This window comes from Colobus angolensis, unplaced genomic scaffold, assembly GCF_000951035.1.
Source record: "Colobus angolensis palliatus isolate OR3802 unplaced genomic scaffold, Cang.pa_1.0 Scaffold71, whole genome shotgun sequence".
NCBI classification, from domain to species: Eukaryota; Metazoa; Chordata; class Mammalia; order Primates; family Cercopithecidae; genus Colobus; species Colobus angolensis.
This window is the reverse complement of record NW_012120821.1, coordinates 11,123,804-11,129,216: the sequence shown is the minus strand read 5'-3', so window position 1 is coordinate 11,129,216 and position 5,413 is coordinate 11,123,804.

The window sequence follows — 5,413 nt, the reverse complement described above, 5'->3', positions numbered from 1 at the left end:
AGACCGGACCAAGCACGGACCGCCCGCCCTCCTCGATTGGCAGCCGCGCCTAACCAATGGGAGGCCAAGGTCGCCCACGTGATGCTCCCGCTTCCCGGCCTCTTTGTAGGCCGGTGGGCCAATCAGAGGACGTCCAGGAGAGGGGGCGGTCCGTTAGGCGGGAGAAGGGTGGTGCGAGCCCAGCTCCAGCCCGCCGGGCTCGCGGCGGCCCCGGCTTTGTCTGCCCGAGGAGTGGGACGCGGGCCTGGGGCACCGGGCGCCGCGGAGTAGACAAAGGATGCACCCCGCGCGGCCAACGCGGGGCCTAGTCATCTGCTCCACCGGGCTGCGAGCACGACCCGGGGGTGGATCAGCACTCGGGAGCGTCTCCGCCCTCCTGAACAATGGGGCGCCGGCGCAGCACCCCGGCTCGGGCGGGGACCACGCGGGAACCCCGCGATGGGAGAGGGCGGCGGCAGCGATGATGTAGAGCTTAGCATGCCCTCTGCTGCTCCAGAGAGCCTGGTCGCAGCCTTGCGAGGTCTCTGTCGCCATTCCCATTTCAGAGATGGGGAAACTGAGGCCCTTGCTGAGGCCCTCTCTGAACCGAAACCCACGCCCTCACCAGAAACCTGCTGTGGGCCAGGTGGTGTGCCAGGCTTTACGAGGGGGGGGAGGCCGGGCGGTGGAGACCCCTCAGGGCAGAAGGTGCAGGCTTCCTGCGTGGAGGAGACAGTCTCGCAAGCACACTTCTCTAAACCCTGGAAAGAATAGGATCAGACAGAGTTGAACCTCAACTTGATGTCTCTTGCTGAATGGTTTTGTCGCTTGAGCGCTGTTTTTTCACCACGAAAATGGAGATGATAGGACACCCCTCACCCCGCTCACAGAGCTGTTGTGAGAATTAAGTCATGGACATAAAGGGTTTAGCCCAGCCCCTGGCCCACTGTTGTAACCCTCATTATTGCTAACTATTCTCAGCATTCTGCGCCAGGGCAAGCCTAGGATTAGAAAGCAGCCCCAGGCCACAGCCCTTCAGTGCCCCCAGAGCCTCAGGCTGATTGCAGGGATTGGGGTGGGGCTAATAGCCGAGCTTGACCCTGGATGACATTAAACCCTGGATCAAGCTGGAATTCGGACACGCAGCCTCGCATCATCCGCCTAGGATCCGAGCTAGGTCAGGCGCTGCTGCTTCGGCTCAGCAGCTTCCGGGGGGAGCCAGGCAGGGCGGGTTTGTCATCTGATGGGGCTTAATCCAAGCCCCACTGCTAACCCAATCCCGGCCTCCCCTACGTGATGTTTGGCTTTGTGTATGGTTTCCCATTAGTCACTGGTCTTCAACCAGACCGGCAGGATGAGATTTATGTGTGAACCTGTGTATGTTAATGAAAGCATGCATTTATTTTCCTGCATGAACAGTGGGTGGGGGGGGCTGTGTATGAACGCATAAACATGTTTGTAAGTCTTGTGTGTATGAGTATTGTATGTATCTGCGTGAGTTTATGAGTATGGGAGCTTGTATCTATTTTCATACATTGTGTCTTAATAATCTGTGCATGTGTACTGGTGTGTGTTTTTGTGTATTTTCTGTGTTTTTGCATTTGTGGTTATGTATGGGTGTGTCTTGATAGTTCTGTGTATATAAGACAACGGGAATGAGGGAGAATGTGAGTGTTCTGTCTTCAGGACCAATATTTAGCAAGCACTAACCAAGGTTCTATTTTTACTTTGCTTTGGAAGTATTCCCTTGCTGATCCTCCCTGGCCCTTCAAACCCCAACCAAAATGCCACATTCTCTAAAAGACATTCCTGGATTTGAGTGGGAATTAATCTCTCCCTTCTCATTTCCCCACCACCCCTTGTTTATGCATTGATTACAGCCCTGATCTACCAATTTACCTCATCCTTGCCTCTTCCTAAAAGGATTAAGGATGGCTTTCAGAAATATATACAACAGGATAAATCGAATGGCCCACATGGCTTTATTACTTCTCATAGGCATGCATCAGCCTTAATACTAGAACTTGTTATTTATGTGTCTGTCTCTTACATCAGCTGTTCTCCCTGTTCTCAGTACCTACCAGGGGTAACACATGTAAGTGCTAACCCATGCTGGTTAAATTGAATTAATTGAAGTCTTGTGGTGCTTGTGGGAGGAGCTTGTGTCTTTAGAGTCAGACAGACTTGGTTCGTGACTGCCAACTCTGTGACCTTGGAGGAAACCTTTCACCTCTCTGAGCCTCAGTTTTCTCTCTTTTTTTTTTTTTTGTTGAGACGGAGTTTCACCCTTGTCACCCAGGCTGGAGTGCAATGGCGCCATCTTGGCTCACTGCAACCTCCGCCTCCCAGGTTAAATCCATTCTCCTGCCTCAGCCTCCCGAGTAACTGGGATTACAGGCACCCACCACTAGGCCCAGTTAATTCCTGTATTTTTAGTAGAGACAGGTTTCACCATGTTGGCCAGGCTGGTCTTGAACCCCTGAGATCAGGTGATCCTCCCTCCTAGACCTCCCAAAGTGCTGGGATTACAGACATGAGCTGCCGCCCCAGGCCAGTTTTCTCATCTATTAAATAGGGCCAATAAATCGTCTCTCATTTGTTGAGCTAAGGATTGAGGAGAATGGTTTTACAGAGCCTAGCACACAGACAGTGCTCAAGCTGTGTAGGTTCATATTTTTGTTATACCATTGCTAACTTTGAGCCTTGTTGGCTGAAGGACCAGAGCAGAAACCCCTGCCCCGTAAGTTCCCCATCAGGTGACATGGCCTGACAGTTGCCCTACCTGATATTTCCAAATGATATCTGAAAAGTGCTGGGTTGGCCCTGAGCTTTGCTGTATCAGAGGTTCTCTGGCAAGGGGGAAAAAGCTGATGCAGCTTCTTGGCCAGGAGAGACACAGAGCAAATGACTAGAAGACCTTGTCTAGTGATTCAGGTCAGCTCTCTGCCTTAGGCAAGGATCATCCATGCCAGGGCTTTTAAGATGGGATAATTAGCCTGTAATATGTATAGAAAATATTGAATTTTTTGAAAGATATTAGTAATTTAAATGTATTAATGTCCATTCAACATTTAATTCTTAAATTTCCTTAATCTTAAATCTTCCTTAATCTCTAAACTACAAGATGACTTTCTTAGGAATTATGTTTGTGTTTAAAAATTGGAAACACCTTACGTATCTGCCATCAGAGAAAGGTATTATTATACCAGTTAAACTTAATCATATAAAGTCATTGTACGTGTAGCTATGAGGACAATATAGCAAATATTAATAGTAAATAATTGAGCTCATAGTCTGTGCTAGACACTATACCAAGAGCTACATATGAATTATTTTGTTTAATCCTAAGAACCCCAGGAAGTAGGTACTAGTGTGTCTTAGTCCATTCGGGCTGCTGCAACAAAGTACTGTAGATTGTGGCTTGTAGATAACAAAAAATATCTCTCTCAGTTCTGGTGCCTGGGAAGTCCAAGATCAGGGCACCAGCAGATTCAGTGAGTTCCCTGGGTGTCCTTTAAAAGGACACTAATTCCATTCATGATGGCTCTGCCCTCATAACCTAATCACCTCCCAAAGGCTTCCAAATACTTTCACAGGGGGTGTTAGGATTTCAACGTATGAATTTTAGAGGGACACAAACATTCAGTCTATAGTCTATTATTATCTGCATTTTACAGATGAGGAAACTAGGACGCAGGTTAAGCAACTTGCCCATGGTCACTTAGTAAATAATAGAGCTAGAAATCAAACTGAGGCTGGCTGGCTCCCACTGACACCCTTAACTATAAAGGGAAAATACTTATAGTGGTAAGAAGAAAAGAAAAAAATTGTAGCTATAACACTCTGTGTAACAGAACATCAACTAGCACTTTTTCTGTTGCCCCAGAACTGTAGCTAAGGCCCATGAGACCTGGAGCCAAAGGCTTAGGGAAGGACCACAGAACAGCAGGAGTCAGAGAGGGCCTTGTTGGAGCCAATATGCAGCCTGACTTTTCTCCTAGGCAAAGGAGATGCTGTAAAGGGCTCCATCTGATTTCTCACTTTATAGTCAGCACCTAGCACAGCGTCAAATATGCAGAAATGGCTCAAGAATTGTCTGTGAGCCAGGTGCGGTGGCTCACGCCTGTAATTACAGCACTTTGGGAGGCCAAGGTGGGTGGATCACAAGGTCAGGAGTTCAAGACTAGCCTGGCCAGGCTGGGCACGGTGGCTCATGCCTGTAATCCCAGCACTCTGGGAGGCCAAGGCAGGCAGATCAGGAGGTCAGGAGATTGAGACCATCCTGGCTAACATGGTGAAATCCCGTCTTTACTAAAAATAGAGAAAATTAGCAGGGTGTGGTGGCGGACGCCTGTAGTCCCAGCTACTCCGGAGGCTGAAGTAGGAGAATGGTGTGAACCTGGGAGGCAGAGCTTGCAGTGAGCCAAGATCATGCCACTACACTCCAGCCTGGGCGACACAGCAAGACTCCGTCTCAAAAAAAAAAAAAAAAAAGGAAGACTAGCCTGGCCAACATGGTGAAACCCCGTCTCTACTAAAACTACAAAAAAGTTAGCCAGGTGTGGTGGTGAATGCCTGTAATCTCAGCTACTCGGGAGGCTGAGGCAGGAGAATTGCTTGAACCTGGGAAGCAGAGGTTGCGGTGAGCCGAGATTGTGCACTCAAGCCTGGGCAACAGAGCAAGATTCCATCTTGAAAAAAATTTTTTTTTAATTGTCTATGAAGTCTTATGATGTGGCAGATGCTGTTCCAGGAGTTTTACATTCATAACACATTTATTCCTCAAAGACAAGGCTATCATCTGCACTTCAAAGAAGAGGAAACTGAGCCTCCAAGAGCTTAAGGGACTTACTTGCCCAAGGCCCCTGTGACTCAAAAGCCCAGGCTCTTCTCTATCACTATAGTCCATTAATGTGGCCGCTATGTGTTGCACATAGTAGGAAGTCAGTGAACACATACTAAAAGAAGGGCTACACATGCACCAAATTTAACCCTTCTGCTAGAAAAGAGAAGCTTTGGGAGTGAGAAAATAAAAGAAAGCATAATAATATGATAGATATGGCTCAGCAAAATAACTTCATCTCCCAGACTCCAATAAAACACAGACACCTTTCTCCTTTCTGGTTTCGTTGAAACAGCAATGCTGACATGGACTATTTCTAATCCTGCCGGAGGCTGGCCTCCTATCAGATGTGGCTAAATGCAAGGTTTGGCATCTTCTGCAGACAACTGTGGGATTATGGGGCCACTGTTCACAAAGTCGGCCCAGCAAAGGACACTAACAGACAAGTCACAGAAAGGAATACAAATGACTAAGAAATATGAAATACTGCATATGCAACTTGAGTAATTAAAGAATTGCAAGTTGACATAAGGAGTTGCCATTTTTTTAACCTATTGATTTGGCAACAATTTTTACAAACTGGTAATACTT